This window comes from Geotrypetes seraphini, chromosome 4 (assembly GCF_902459505.1).
Source record: "Geotrypetes seraphini chromosome 4, aGeoSer1.1, whole genome shotgun sequence".
NCBI classification, from domain to species: domain Eukaryota; kingdom Metazoa; phylum Chordata; class Amphibia; order Gymnophiona; family Dermophiidae; genus Geotrypetes; species Geotrypetes seraphini.
This window is the reverse complement of record NC_047087.1, coordinates 107,568,793-107,585,604: the sequence shown is the minus strand read 5'-3', so window position 1 is coordinate 107,585,604 and position 16,812 is coordinate 107,568,793. Positions and strand designations below refer to the sequence as shown.

Sequence of the window (16,812 nt, the reverse complement as noted above, 5' to 3'; positions counted from 1 at the left end):
GCATCTGTCCATCTCTTTGAGACTCCTAGGTCTAACTCATAAGAATCACCTAGGCAATCTGCATCATCCCTGCCGGCTTCCCTCTACCGCATCTTGCCCTTGATGATGTCACTTCCTGTTTACTCACTGGCAAGGATATAGTAGAGGGAAGTCTGCAGGGCCTATAGAAACCGTCACTTGCAACATTTCTGAGGTAGACAGGGATGGCTCAGATGGAGATGGACAGATGCCAGGCCTTGGGCCCCCAGAGGAGCAGATGCTGATTTGGGGCAGAAAAGATGGAGAAAGATGAAGATGTGAGTAGGGGCAGAGGGGGTGGAAGGGAAGAGAGAGGGAGAGATGGATGCAGGGGCAGAGGGGAAAGTTAAAAATTATGTATGTACATATGTATGGGGGTGGGAAAGGGTCCACCCACATATCTGGGCCCATCCAAAATGGCAGGACTGGCTACACCCCTAGATATACCATGTTTTCTATCAAGTCTGTCACTACTTTGTCCATAATACTGTGGCCCAAGAAAGGAGAAGGATCTAGGAGTACTGCTAACACTAGTAAAGATTTAAAGAGGTGCAGGGGAAGGGAGAGCTCGAGTGTGGCAGGGAAGGAGTGGGGGGCAAAAAGGAGGGTGTAGTGGCGTGCCACCTATCCTCACTATGCCACTAGTTCCCTTTGCTTTATCAGGTGAGGGTCTGTCCATATTCTGCATGTGTGACCCAGCCCCAAAGTGACAGGCTAGGTTAGGAACTGGTTGAGTGGAAGACGACAGAGGGTAGTGGTCAATGGAGATCGCTCTGAGGAAAGGGATGTCACCAGTGGGGTATCTAAAGTTTCTGTTCTTGGGCCTGTTCTTTTTTACGTTTTTATAAGTGATATTGCTGAAGGGTTGTCAGGTATGATTTACCTTTTTGAGGATGATACCAAAATCTGCAATAGAGTATTTATTCAGTTTTCTATACTTTTCTCCCAGGAAGCTGAGAACAGTTTACATTAATTTATTCAGGTACTCAAAGCATTTCTCCCTCTCTGTACCTGGAGCAGTGGGGGATTCAGTGACTTGCCCAGGGTCACAAGAAGCAGCATAGGTTTGAACCCACTGTGCTATACTCTTCCTTCCTCCCCAGAATGTGTGAATAACATGAATAAAGACCTAGTGAAGCCTGAAGAATGGATTGAAATGTGGCAGCTAAAATTTAATGCTAAGAAAGTCATGTATTTGGGCTGCAAAAACCCATAGAAATGGTACAGTTTAGGGGTGAAGAACTTATGTGCACAACAAAAGAGCAGGACTAGGGTGTTATTGTATGTGATGATCTTAAGGTGGCCAAAAAGGTTGAAAGATGATGGCAAAAGCTAGAAAGATATTAGTGTGCATAGGAAGAGATATGACCAGTAAGAAAAAGGAGATTTTGATGCCTCTGTATAAGACTCTAGTGAGATATAAAAAGGATGAAGTTGGTCCAGAGGAAGGCTACTAAAATGGTGCGTGGTCTTCATTCTAAAGCGAATGGGGATAGACTTAAAGATCTCAATATGTATACTTTAGAGCAGGGGTGTCAAAGTCCCTCCTCAAGGGCTGCAATTCAGTCGGGTTTTCAGGATTTCCCCAATGAATATGCATGAGATCTATTAGCATACAATGAAAGCAGTGCATGCAAATAGAGCTCATGCATATTCATTGGGGAAATCCTGAAAACCCGACTGGATTGCGGCCCTCGAGGAGAGACTGACACCCCTGCTTTAGAGAAAAGGCAGGAGAGGGGGGATATGATAAAGACGTTTAAATACCTAAGCATTGAATATTGAACTTACGCACAATTAAGTCTTTTATTAGTCCCATTCATTCAGAATACTGGTCCAATCTCTGGTACTTAGTATACTGGACTACTGTAATTCATTTCATTTGGCAGGTCTTCAGTCAAATTTGCATAGATTGCACAAAATCCAGAATGCTGCTGTGCATCTGAATTTTGATTTGGAGAAATCAGATCATGTTACGCCATACTAAAGATAATTCCATTGGCTGCCTTTTGAGGCCAGGGTTTGGTTTAAATTTGGGACGCTCTGTTATAAAGCCATCATTGGTCAGGCACCTGGTTATATAATACAACAATTTATATTTTTGAAGGCGGGTCGTCCACTAAGGATAACTTTATTGCTTATGTTCCCTCCAGTACGAGGATATCAATTGCATAACAGGCTGCTAGTTGGGATTCAGAATTGCGTATTTTGTTTGCTTCTTCGATTTCATATATGCATTTCCAAAAACTATTAAAGACATCTCTTTTTGTAAAATCCTTAGGAAAGTAAAGAAGATTATATTTATTTTGTATTTCCAAGTGATATAAACCGCATCAATCGGGAAGGTATTGTGCTCTAGGAATGTATTTTAATGTAATTTAAACAGTGACTGCCTCAATGTAGCTCATCTTTTGCTAATACATACTGAAAGGTTAAGGGAGTCAGTTAAGAGAAAGAGGGAACAGTTGAAGGCAAACCTAAAGAAAAGAAAGGGAGAGACAAAGAGGAGTCCAAGAGCAGAGCAAGATGGAGTGGACACTGGCAGCTGAGTAGATGAAGGAGAACCTTTGGCATGTATGAAGATGGAGAAGGATCATGTCAGAGAAGGAGGGAGGGAACAGAAAGGATCTTGAAAAGGAAGATTAATATAAGGGAGATAGAAGATGGCAGTGTTCCTGATTGAGAAGAACTTGCTGGTAAGAGAAAAGAAGTGAGGGAAACTCTGACATCCATGGCCATATTAGCACTATATTGGGTCCTATTGTAATATCCCCTAGTGGTGATATGATTTAATTGCATTACAATTTAATTATTACAATTAAATGTATGAGATATTATGTTTAAATGATTTTTATTGAGCAAAGAAAAGTACACAGATTCAACAGTTTCATCCAATAAACAGAACTCAAACATAGTTTTCAAAAATACAAACTTCCCTTCCTCCACCCACCCCCTCCCGGAGTCCCACCATCACTAAGCATCAAAGAACAAAACAGTATACTGGAAGATAATTGAAAGTAAACAAGAACAGAAGAACATCACAGTCAGCAATTCAAAATTCGACTCCTGGCCAAAGGGGTTATAGTACTCCAGAAAGGCTCCCAGGTATCTGTGAAACACAGGCCTCTTGTTGAAGAGAGGTCCAGGACACTCCGACGTTCCCAGGTCTGTATGAGATGTTATAATCACGATCAGATGTTTCAATAGGTTTCCCCTTCAAGTCACACCAACACAGAGGTTAAATATTTAAATATTTGTATTTATCTGTTGCAACTTAAAAAAACAATAACAATTGAGGGTGAGAGAAAACTAAATAGGTATGTAATGTAATGTAATGTAATGTAATTTATTTCTTATATACCGCTACATCCGTTAGGTTCTAAGCGGTTTACAGAAAATATACATTAAGATTAGAAATAAGAGGATAGCGTAGATCCAAGATGGCCGCACGAGGAGTTGTTTGAGCTTCACTCTCCCTGAAGCTCCTTAAAATATCTTTGTCTACTGTAATTATTTACCTGGTTTATAATGCCGAAGAGGAGGGGACTCAGCGCTGCTGGAGCCTCGCAGCGCTCCAGAACGGCCGTCTTCGGAAACATCGAGGACCTGATGAGGAGAATGCAGGGCACGCCGATAGCTTCGGGGAGTTCCCCGCGGGAGACGCATGGTGGAGGCGCATCTGTGTCGCTCTCCATGGGGCCGGAGACATCGTTGAGTCCCGAAGTAAGGGCACCTCCCCCACGCCCTCAGTCAACCAGTTCCCCGCGAGAGGAGGTACTTCCTGAGGTCGGAGTTCACCTCCTCCCGGAGGCTAAGGAGAACAACGGGGGAACTGTGTGGCAGGACTCCCTGCTGGTGCAGAGGAGTCTGAGCGAGGAGACTGAGGAGGAAGCGGTGGGGGATGAGAGAATTCGACAGACTGCTGTAGGAGACACGCTGCCAGAGGGTGAGCTAACCAAATTAAAATTACAACCTTTACAACTTTTTCAAATTGAGAAGCCCCGAGAGGTTACATTAGATTCTCTGTGGGATCTTGTGGCCAATTTGGCAAGATCTATAAACCCACAACTACAACAATTAGAAAAGAAACTTAATAACCATGAAATTGAGATTAAAAATTTAAAGACTGGACTTGAGGACTCAAAAACTTCAGTACAGAATGTCTGTCAAGAATTAAAAGTCTCCCAACAAATTACTGAGACATTAATTAAAGACAATACTAACCTAAGAAGGAAGATGGAGGCAATGGAAAATTTCTCTCGTAATAATAATCTCAGACTGATAAATTTCCCTAGGGTTCCTATGATAGCCCCAAGGGAAATGTTGAAACGTTATATGACGGAAGTATTGGAACTTTCTGAAGAGTTGTTACCACCATTTACGCAGGTCTATTACCTTCCAAATAAAACTCAAGACCAACAACAACAGAAAATGGGACCTGATTTAATGAACATATCTAATATTTTGGAAACGTCTGATAGAGAATTGATGACCCCAGCCACTTTACTTTTGACAGTAGCTCTCGCACCAGATAAAAACTGGTTGCTGAGACTCTTCTTTAAAAATAAACACAAAGAATTTTTAGGTTGTAAAATTCAGATGTTCCCAGATTTGGCTAGGGATACACAGAGAAGGAGACGAGAATTTTTGTTAAGGAAACCTGGTGTTATATCTCTGGGGGCGACCTTTTACTTGCGACATCCATGTAAATGTGTTGTTAATTATCATTCTCATAAATATGTTTTCTTTGAGCCATCTCAACTGACAACCTTTCTCTCAACTGCACCTCTGGAGAAAGAAAGTGCTTAGTTTAAGAAAGGGTGCTTTAATCTCATTCAACTAGTTATTGCTTGGTTTAAATATAATTTCTTTGATTCGCCTATTACCCCTCTTGGATCTGATTGAGGACTTGAGTAGAAATTTATGCTTATATTTGATATTCTTTTATATATCTTTTCAATTGTATTAATTTCATGCTGAATTTCCTTTCTGTACAAGTTTTATGCTTGATTATATTGAAAAATTCAATAAATATTAAATAAAAAAAAAAAAGATTAGAAATAAGAAAGGTATGTGCAACAATAGTTATTAGATGTTGTTTAAACAAGGTATTATATTTATATAATTGAATAGCAAAGCTAATTTACCATTCAAATTTACATTGTTTATACCATTATAGTTAGTGATCATATTCAAACCTCAAACAAGCCTGTTATGCCTCTCAACTTAATACCAACTTTCTTTCATGATATCCAGGACCACAGGTAAGTTTTTTGTCTTAAAACCAGAGAGGATTTCTCAGACCCATAGTTCAATAAAATACAAAAAGTGTATATATGTGTGCACACAAAAATAAAGTACTTTTTAAAAAAACAGTTTTCGCCAGTATTGCTACTTTCTTGCTGTCCTGTCACTTGTATGGAACCAGCAGCTCCTCTGAAGATCTGGATGTTTACTACTATCCCATCTGTAAACAAATGAATAGAAACAAAGCCCACCTCCCTAGATGAACAAAAGGAGGGATGTTAGTTGCCAGTCCAGGAGACTCAGACTCAGCCCAAATGGTCGGATCAAGGTCATTAAGGAAGTCAGACACAGAGAGAGAGGGTTTGTCAATGCTTGGTACTGGCGATAATGGGTTAGTGACAGGAACTTGGCGGAGGGGCATGGCTAAATGGTCAGTATCTAAAATTTCCTGTCTTTGACATCTTCTCAAGGGAATCATTACATTACATTACATTACATTACATTACATTAGTGATTATTATTCCGCTTGTACCTTGCGGTTCAAAGCGGATTACATAAGAAGAGAACTGGACATTTCCAGGATGGTACATGACAATAGAGAATACAGTTTGAGGATAGAGACTTAATAACAGAATGATAGTAAAGACTTAATAACATCGGAAGATGTTTTGGACGGCAGTGTTTTGGTTTCTTGGGGGATGGGGTGAGGGAGGTTAGGTAGATTGTACATGCTTTTTGAACAGCAGTGTTTTGATTTCTTTACGGAATGTCTTGAGGTCTGATGTTGTGGTTAACAATCTGGTGATGGAAGGTTCGAGTTTTGCAGCATGTGTTGCCAGGAGGCTATCATAAAGCTTTTTGCGGTGAGTACCCTTGAGTGGTGGGTATGTGAATGATGTCAGTGTTCTTCTTGTTCTGGTTGGAAGGTTACGGTTTAGGCGGTCATTTAGGTAGGTGGGTGCAGTACCGTTAATTACTTTGAAGAGTAGACAGTATAGTTTGAATTGAATTCTGGCTCGAATCGGTAGCCAGTGTGAGTCTAGGTAGGCATTGGTGATGTGGTCAAATTTTCCGAGTGAGTAAATTAGTCTAAGGGCTGTGTTCTGAACAGTTTGAAGTTTTTTGATCATGTTTGTGGGGCATGGTAGATAAAGGATATTGCAGTAGTCCACGAGACCTAGTACCAGGGATTGTACAATTATCCTGTAGTGTTCTTTGTCAAAGAATTTCCTTATTTTTCTTAAGTTGCGCATTGTGAAGAATGCTTTTTGGGTAGTTTTGTTGATTTGGGTCTGCATAGTGCAGCATCTGTCTATCAGCACTCCCAAGATTCTGAGTGAGGTCTGGATTGGGTATTTGGTTGCTTTAATTTCTAGGTCTGTTATGGATGGGTTTTTGTCCGTTTCAAGCATTAGGAATTTGGTTTTGTCCGAGTTTAGTTTCAGTTTGTGGTTTGTCATCCATTTTTCTACTTCATCCAGAATTATTTCCAGGTGTCCTGTTGAGGTGTGGTCTTTGATTTCAAAGGGGAGGAGAATAGTTATGTCATCTGCGTAGCTGAATGATGTTACATTTAGGTTGTCTAAAGTGGTGCCGAGGGAGGAGATGAAGAGATTGAATAGAATGGGCGATAGTGGTGACCCCTGCGGGACTCCGCATGGATTTGACCATGGGTTAGATTTCGTGTTGTTTGTCTTAACTCTGTACGTTCTTGTTTTAAGGAATCCTTGGAACCAATTGTAAACCACCCCTGAGATCCCGATTGCATCAAGTATCTGGAGTAATATGGTGTGATCGACTAGATCGAAGGCGGCGGAAAGATCTAGTTGGATAATTAGGATCCTGTGTCCTTTACTGAGGTGTTGTCGGGCTATGTCTAGTAGTGTTGCTAGTAGTGTTTCCGTGCTGTGGTGAGATCTAAATCCTGATTGAGAGGAGTGAAGTATATTATGGTCAAATAGGTAGTTGGTGAGGTATTGAGCCACAAGTCCTTCAATCAGTTTGACATATAATGGGATCGAAGCGATAGGTCTGTAGTTGGTAGGAGCGTCTATAGGGCCTTTTTGATCTTTCAGTAGGGGTGTGATTATGATCTCTCCAAGATCTTGTGGGAATTGACCTTCTATGAGAGTGCTTTGAATCCATTGCATGAGGTTGGTTTTGAATTTAAGGGAGGCATTTGTAAGCAGATACGATGGGCAGTAGTTCAAGTCGCATGAGGTGTGGCTGTATTTTTTGTATAGTCGGTTCAAATCAGACCATTGTAGGGTTGGGAATGTGGTCCATGTTCTGTCTGCAGATCAGAATCAGAGAAGGAGGATCAGTTCGCAGCTGGTGGCTAATAGGGGAATCATCAGAAATGGAGTGGGTGTCTAGAGACAGGTATATGTTCTCATGGACTGATATGTTGGCCAGGGGTTGTGCAAAGGAAGCTGCGGCTTGAACAAGAGATGCAGGGTTAGGATTGGGTATGGGCTGAGGGACAGTAGGTTGTTGAACAGGAGGATCAAAATTAGGGTGGGGTACCGGCGGCAGTGCCTCCGAATAAGAAGGTGGGGCAGTGGGTAAGGGTTGATTTTTCAAGTTTGGTACCATAATCGGAATCAGTTACAAATCCTCTCCTAAAGTTAGCTAACATTGTTTCAAGGGGATCCCCATAAACAGACTGACTTCCCCCCATCGTGCAATGGAGGACAAAAACACTTCCTCCCGTTCCTGGCCCTGCCTGTCGCCGGACGAGGGAAACGCAGTACTAGGAAGACCACACTCGCTTTGTCCCAAGGACGTCTCAATCACACACAGTACACACGCCAGTAATATCTGTTACCCAAAACAGTGAAACAGGTCCTATATTTCTTCCCCGCAACTTCAGCGATGGATCAAGTGGCTTACTAGGCAGGAGAAAAGAGACAGGATAGGAATGATCAATTCCTACTTACCAAGAAGGTCGAGGAAAAGGGGGGGGCATGGTTGATCAGGTGACCAGAGGCGGTATTGAAATCCCGATGTTTCCAGGTGGCCCTGTGGGCGTGCAAGGTAAGGAAGGCATATTTAGAATCAGTATATATATTGCAGGACTTGGAATCAGCATACCGCAGGGCAGACATGAGAGCATACAGTTCAGCTTCCTGGGCAGATGTACCGGTGGGGAGGGGCCCCATCAGCAAGGGAGAAGTAGCAGTAACTACTGCATAGCCAGCTACTCGGGTACCGGAAGGTGTGACAGAGGAGCTGCCATCTGTGAAAAGGGTAAGATCAGGGTCCCTAAGAGGAATGTCAGTGAGATCTGGACGAGAGGAATAAACAAGATCCATAGTGTCAAGACAATTATGTGTAACAGGATTAGGGGAGACTGGGAGTAGAGTGGAGGGGTCCAGGAGGGATGAGACAGCAAGTGAGACCTCAAGATTTTCGCAGAGTAGCGCCTGATACTTGAGGAGGCGCTAATTGGTGAGCCAGAGGGAACCTTTATATGCTAAGAGATTGGTGACACAGTGAGGAACAAAAAGGGCGACATGTTGACCGAAAGTAAGTTTGTTAGCATGCTACAGGAGATCAGAAACGGCGGCAACGGGTTTAGAAGGGTCAGGGAGGCCAAGAGCCGGGGCCTGAGTGAGGAGTCTCTGAAGACAACGGAAGGATTGTTCCTGTGATGTAGTCCAAGTAAAGGGGTCCAAGTCAGTACTCTTAGTAGACTGATATAGGGGACGGGAAATGAGGAGAAATCAGGGATCCAGATACGGCAGTAAAGCAATGTTACTTACCGTAACAGTTGTTATCCAGGGACAGCAGGCAGCTATTCTCACAAGTGGGTGATGTCATCCGACAGAGTCCCGGCACGGACGTCTCACAAGCATATTTTGCTTGAAGAAACTCAGAAGTTTCGAGATGCCCGCACCGCGCATGTGCCAGTGCCTTCCCGCCCGATGCTCCGGGCGTATCTCCTCAGTTCAGGTAGCTAGCAGAGAGGGAGGTGGGTGGGACGTGAGAATAGCTGCCTGCTGTCCCTGGATAACAACTGTTACGGTAAGTAACATTGCTTTATCCCAGGACAAGCAGGCAGGTATTCTCACAAGTGGGTGACCTCCAAGCTAACCTCAATGGGATGGTGGGAGAGTTGGCAACTTAGGAGAATAAATTTTGTAACACTGTTTGGCCAAACTGTCCATCCCGTCTGGAGAAAGTATCCAGACAATAATGAGAGGTGAATGTATGAACCGAGGACCAAGTGGCAGCCTTACAAATCTCCTCAATCAGTCTCGATCTGAGGAAGGCTACAGAGGCCGCCATTGCTCTGACCTTATGGGCTGTGACCTTACAGGGGAGGGGTAATCCAGCCTGGGCATAGCAAAAAGAGATGCAAGCCGCCATCCAGTTGGAGATGGTACGCTTCGAGACAGGGCGTCCCAACTTGTTCTGATCAAAGGAGACGAAAAGTTGAGGAGCAGTTCTGTGTGGTTTGGTGCGATCCAGGTAGAAAGCCAAAGCACGTTTACAGTTCAGAGTATGAAGAGCAGATTCTCCAGGATGAGAATGAGGCTTTGGAAAAAAACACAGGAAGTACAATCAACTGATTGAGATGAAATTCAGAGACCACTTTAGGCAGGAATTTCGGATGAGTGCGTAGGACCACCTTGTCATGATGGAATACTGTGAAAGGCGGGTCCGCCACCAAGGCCTGAAGCTCGCTGACTCTGCGAGCAGACGTGAGGGCCACCAGAAAAACCACTTTCCAAGTGAGAAACTTTAGAGGAGCCTTGTTGAGAGGCTCAAAAGGAGGTTTCATAAGTTGAGAAAGGACAACATTGAGATCCCAAACTACTGGAGGAGGTTTGAGAGGAGGATTGACATGGAAAAGCCCTTTCATGAATTTGGAAACCACAGGATGAGCAGAGAGGGGTTTCCCTTGTAGAAGCTGATGGAAAGCCGCAATAGCACTCAGGTGGACTCGAATAGATGTAGACTTGAGGCCAGACTGAGACAGGTGTAAAAGATAGTCCAATACAGAAGCTAGGGAAGCGCGCTGAGGCTCCTTAGAATTGGAAATACACCATGTAGAAAATCTAGTCCATTTTTGGGAGTAGCATTGACGAGTAGCAGGCTTCCTGGAAGCCTCCAAGACATCCCTCACCGCCTGTGAAAACTGGTGAGGAGTTACGTTGAGAGGAACCAAGCTGTCAGGTGGAGAGACTGCAGGTTGGGATGGAGCAGAGCTCCTTGATGCTGAGTAAGCAGTGAAGGAAACACTGGAAGAAGGAACGGCTCCCTGCTGCTGAGTTGAAGTAGAAGGGAGAACCAAGGTTGTCTGGGCCACCGAGGAGCTATTAGAATCATGGTGGCATGGTCAGACTTCAGTTTGACCAGAGTCTTTTGAATGAGAGGAAATGGAGGAAACGCATACAGAAAGCGATTCCCCCAATCCAGCAGAAAGGCATCCGCCTCGAGGCGATGAGGAGTGTAGATCCTGGAGCAAAATTGAGGCAGTTTGAAGTTTTGGGAGCAGCAAAGAGGTCTATCTGAGGCGACCCCATTGTGCAAAGATCTGATGAAGGGGCCTGGAATGGAGCGTCCATTCGTGAGGCTGGAGGAGGCGACTTAAGTTGTCCGCCAAGACATTGTCCTTCCCCTGGATGTAGACAGCTTTGAGGAAGGTATTGTGGCGAACCACCCAATCCCAGACTCTGAGAGCTTCCTGGCAGAGGGAGGCCGAGCCCGTGCCCCCCTGCTTGTTGACATAATATATGGCGACCTGATTGTCTGTGCGAATGAGGACCACCATGTCCTGAAGCAGATGTTGAAAAGCTTGAAGAGCATTGAAGATGGCTCTGAGCTCTAGAAGATCGATTTGATGGAGTCTGTCCGCACTGGTCCAGAACCCCTGAGTGTGAAGACCATCCAGATGAGCTCCCCAGGCATAGGTCGATGAATCGGTCGTGATGACCTTCTGGTGGGGAGGAGATTGAAAAAGTAAACCTCTGGATAGATTCGAAGAGGTCATCCACCAAAGCAGAGACTGCCGAAGAGCAGGAGTGACTATGATGTGTCGAGTCAACGGGTCTGACACCTGAGTCCACTGAGAAGCCAGGGTCCACTGAGGAATCCTGAGATGAAGTCTGGCAAAAGGCATCACATGAACTGTAGAGGCCATGTGGCCCAGGAGAACCATCATGTGTCTCGCCGATATGGACTGGCGAGAAGATACAGACTGGCAGAGATGAAGAAGGGTCTCCATGCGTTGAGGAGGAAGGAACGCTCTGAGACGAATGGTATCCAGGACCGCCCCGATGAAGGGGAGAGACTGGGCGGTCTGAAGATGAGACTTGGGAAAGTTGATCTCGAAGCCCAAACTCTGCAGGAAGCAAATGGTAGCCAGGGTCGCCGATATGACCTCTGGGGCTGAGGGGGCCTTGATGAGCCAGTCGTCGAGGTAGGGAAATACCTGAAGACCCCTGTTCCGGAGTGCAGCGGCCACCACCACCAGACACTTCGTGAAGACTCTGGGAGACGAGGAGAGGCCGAATGGAAACACTCGATACTGCAGATGTAGATGTCCCATCCGAAATCTGAGGAACTTGCGTGAGGCCGGATGAATGGAAATGTGAGTGTAGGCCTCCTTGAGATCCAGAGAGCATAGCCAATCATTCTGCTCGAGTAGGGGGTAGAGGGAAGCAAGGGTCAGCATGCGGAACCTCTCCTTGACCAAAAATTTGTTGAGGACCCGAAGGTCCAAAATGGGTCGCAGGTCGCCCGTCTTCTTCGGGACGAGGAAGTACCGAGAGTAAAACCCCCGGTTGTGTTGGTCCACAGGTACCGGCTCGACTGCCCAAAGCCGGAGCAAAACCTGAGCTTCCTGAAGAAGAACGGCGGTCTGGGTCAAGTTGGAAGGATACTCTCTTGGAGGGTGGTCCAGAGGGACCCGATGGAATTGAAGAGAGTATCCGTCTTTTACGATGGAAAGCACCCAGAGGTCGGTGGTAATAGCCTCCCTTTGATGAATAAAATGATGGAGGCGACCCCCGATGGGAAAAACAGGAAGATGCAGAACGAGATCGGTTATGCTCCCTGAGAGAGAGTCAAAAAGGCTGAGGAGCCTTGGGCACAGCAGGAGGCTGAGGTTTCTGCTGAGTCTTCTGAGGAGGCTGCCTCTTCGACGGCTGTCTCGGAGTGTAACGCCTCTGATAGATCAAGGGCGGTCGGGCCGGTCGAGACTGTTGAGGCTTAGGTTTGGGCCGAAGGATGGACTGAAACGACTTTTCATGGTCAGACAACTTCTTGGTCACTGTCTCCATGGACTCGTCAAACAAGTCCGCCCCAGCACAAGGCACGTTGGCGAGTCTGTCCTGCAGGTTCGGATCCATGTCGATGGTCCGAAGCCACGCCAAGCGACGCATAGCCACGGAACAGGCGGAACCCCGTGCCGCAATCTCAAAAGCATCGTAAGAGGACTGCATCAGCTGGAGACGCAGCTGGAACAGCGAAGCCACCACCTCTTCGAATTCGAAGCGAGCCTGTGACTCAATGTAAGGGGTGAACTTCCGAAGCACAGGCAGGAAGAACTCCAAATACGTTGCAAAATGAAAGTTATAGTTTAGAACACGGGAGATCATCATCGAGTTCTGGTAAACACGTCTCCCAAATTTATCCATGGTTCTGCCCTCGCATCCCGGAGGTACTGAGGCATAGACCTGAGAAGGATGAGACCGCTTGAGGGAGGACTCGACCAACAGGGATTGGTGAGAGAGTTGAGAGCCCTCGAACCCCTTGTGATGAACCGTGCGGTAACGTGCATCCAACTTGCCTGGCACCGCAGGAATGGAATATGGTGTCTCAAAACATCTCATAAACGTCTGATCAAGGAGCTTATGGAGAGGTAGTCGAAGAGACTCCGCAGGAGGATGGGGCAGATGCATGGTGTCAAGGTATTCCTTGGAGTACCGAGATCCAGAGTCCAAGGTAATATCCAGGTCATCCGCCATCTGGCGAAGAAAGGAAGAAAAAGACAATTGATCTGCCGGTACCAGACCCCGAGAAGGGCTGGACGAAGTGGAGGCCTCGGGGTCCACAGACACCTGGGATCTACAGGGGGAAAAAGCAGAACTGGGTTCCCCATACTCCGGTCCACGCGGAGGGGACACATCCGAAGACGAGTATCCCACACGTGGCAGCTTCTTTTGCGGCGAAACCTCAGAATGCTGCGACGAGTGCCGGGAAGAATGTCGGGACCGATGGCCCTCACGATGCCTGGAGGGTGATCGAGAATGTCGATGCTTAGCATGGTCCCCCGACGCCTCTAGCGAATAGATGGGACTCGATGCTGTGGAACGGAGAGTCGGAGGGTTTGACTCCTCATGAGCTGCAGTCCAAGTCTGGTAAGGAGTACGGAAGAATTCCTCCTGAGACTTGCGATGCCCAGGACTTTGATTACCCATAGAGGAATGCCAGACCTCCTGAGCTGGAGGGGTGATAGGTTCTAAAGGAGGCATATCGCTAAAGGAGGCCCGCCTCGAGGGGCCGGCCGCCGCCCGTCGCTCCCCCTCGTCCAGCAACGAGATCGATTGACGAGGCGGAAGGGGGGGGCGAACCGCCCCCCGGAATCGGAACCGGGAGGTCACCCTGGATGGAGGCAATTAACCTCGGTCCCATGGTTTGCATAAGCTCAACAAATTGAGCTTCCAACAGGGACCGCATTGAAGCCAATATGGAGGGATCCGCACCGAAAGGAGGTCCTCCAGCACGGTCTTCGTGCTCCTTGGTGGTCGAGTGCTTTTGCTTAGAAGCTTTCGGCACTTTGAGAACCACTGGTGGAACGGTGGCAGGCGGTACCTGATCCGGAGAGACGGAGGAAGGCACTAGCACAGGGGTCGGGGTCGAAGCCGGAGCAAAGGAAGCTGGTTTCAGCAGACCTGGAGTAGGTGGAGTCGCGGCTGGTTTCACTCGAGCAGGCAAAGCAGCCATCGAAGTCGAAGCCGAAGGTTCCTTCGCAGCTTCCATCTTGAACATCGACTCCCACAACAAACAGCGACACTTAAACGAGCGCGCTGTGAGTGTAGAGCAAGGCCGGCACGATCTCGGGAAATGTTCCGGACCAAGACACTGAAGACAGCGTCGATGCGGGTCCGTCAGCGAAATTGCGCGCTGGCACTTGCTACACTTTTTAAAACCGGTGATCGGCCGGGACATAGGCCGAAAAAGTTCCGCCGCGAGATCGAAGACGCGGGGCCTGAGCCACGCGGCCAACCCGGCGAAATCTGTGGAAGAAATTTTTTTTTTTTTAAAAGAACAATAAAACAATAAAACACACGGAAAAGAGTAAAATAAACTCAAAACCGCGGCAATTAGAAGGCAGAAAGAGGGATTTAGTCAGTGCAGAATTGAAGTAAGACTTCTCAGCTCCGTGGAAAGAAAAGAACTGAGGAGACATGCCCGGAGCATCAGGCGGGAAGGCACTGGCGCATGCGCGGTGCGGGCATCTCGAAACTTCTGAGTTTCTTCAAGCAAAATATGCTTGTGAGACGTCCGTGCTGGGGCTCTGTCGGATGACATCACCCACTTGTGAGAATACCTGCCTGCTTGTCCTGGAATAACCAGCAATACCAAGGAAAGTACGGAGGCTCTTGCGGTCATGGGGTGGTGGGAGACTACAGATTGCCTGGACACGAGACTGGGGAAGGGTCCTGGTGCCCTGAGTGATGTGGAAGCCGAGGTAAGTAACACGGGGCTGGCACAACTGGGCTTTGCGGAGGGATACAAGGTACCCACACTGAAGAAAGAACCGGAGGAGACAGCGGGTGTCTTCCCGACAGGCAGAGGCAGACAGGGAACAGAGGAGAAGGTCATCCATATATTGTAAGACCAGTGAATCCGATGAGGGGGAGAACTGAGTCAGGTCAGAAGCAAAAGCAGTGCTGAACAGGATGGGGCTAATTTTAAAAGCCTGGGGGAGGTGGGTCCAGGTTACTTGGGAGACTTGGCCTGTGTGTGGGTTTCCCATTGAAAGGCAAAGATGGGCTGGCTGGAGTGGGCCAGACGGCAACAGAAAAGGCATTCTTAAGATCAAGGACAGTAAAGTGTGTGGCAGAAGGGAAAGCCAGCCCTAAAGAGTGTAAGGGTTGGAGACAGTGGGGTGAATATCCTCAGTGAGGCGGTTAATAGCCCACAAATCTTGAACTGGACAATAATTGGGAAGGTCTCCTGGCTTCAGAACTGGAAGTAAGGGGGTGTTCCAAGGTGACTTACAAGGGACCAAAAACCCACAGTAGTTGAAAGTGTATGTGTATTCCCTGGAGTGCAGCCTGAGAAATACGATGCTGCTTAATAGAAACAGGTTTAGCAGAGGCTTTCAGAGTGACAACAAAAGGAGGGATGTTAGATGCCAGTCCAGGAGACTCAGACTCAGCCCAAATGGTCGGATCGAGGTCATTAAGGAAGTCAGACACAGAGAGAGAGGGTTTGTCAATGCTGGGTACTGGCGATAATGGGTTAGTGACAGGAACTTGGCGGAGGGGCATGGCTAAATGGTCAGTATCTAAAATTTCCTGTCTCGGACATCTTCTCAAGGGAATCAGGGAAGGAGGATCAGTTCGCAGCTGGTGGCTAATAGGGGAATCATCAGAAATGGAGTGGGTGTCTAGAGACAGGTATATGTTCTCATGGACTGATATGTTGGGCAGGTGTTGTGCAAAGGAAGCTGCGGCTTGAACAAGAGATGCAGGGTTAGGACTGGGTATGGGCTGAGGGACAGTAGGTTGTTGAACAGGGGGATCAAAATTAGGGTGAGGTACCAGCGGCAGTGCCTCCGAATAAGAAGGTGGGGCAGTGGGTAAGGGTTGATTTTTCAAGTTTGGTACCATAATCGGAACCAGTTACAAATCCTCTCCTAAAGTTAGCTAACATTGTTTCAAGGGGATCCCCATAAACAGACTGACTTCCCCCCATCATGCAATGGAGGACAAAAACACTTTCTCCCGTTCCTGGCCCTGCCCGTCGCCGGACGAGGGAAACGCAGTACTAGGAAGACCACACTTGCTTTGTCCCAAGGACGTCTCAATCACACAGTACACATGCCAGTAATATCTGTTACCCAAAACAGTGAAACACAGGTCCTATATTTCCTCCCCGCAACTTCAGTGACGGATCAAGTGGCTTACTAGGCAGGAGAAAAGAGAATAGGAATGATCAATTCCTACTTACCAGAGGTGGCCACTCCAGGACAGAATTAAACTGATACAGATTCTTGTACTTTAAACTGAGACTGGATAAGTCAGTTGAAGTGGTCGAACTGCCCAAGGTCTGCCAACCCCAAAAGAAGGGCTGCCGGCTAGGCAGACACGTCAGCCGTAGGACCAGAGACAAGTGACCAATCGAGTGACCAGTGGTCAAGAGACCTTCAAATCCCTGTTCAGGCGCCAAATGAAAGGTAACTTGGCGCCTGAACAAAATCAGAGGCGTGAAGAAAGTACAAGAGATTTATTTACAGCATACCAGACTCTTGTACAGTGAGCAGCCTGCTTACAAGAATGCCAGAAACAGGAAATGCACGGACTTTTA

The 16,812-nt window shown here is 46.8% G+C and overlaps 1 pseudogene; it reads right to left on the bottom strand.

Moving 5' to 3' along the window:
• Positions 1-2,988: 2,988 nt before the first annotated feature.
• Positions 2,989-16,115, bottom strand: LOC117359698 (annotated as a pseudogene).
• Positions 16,116-16,812: the final 697 nt, after the last annotated feature.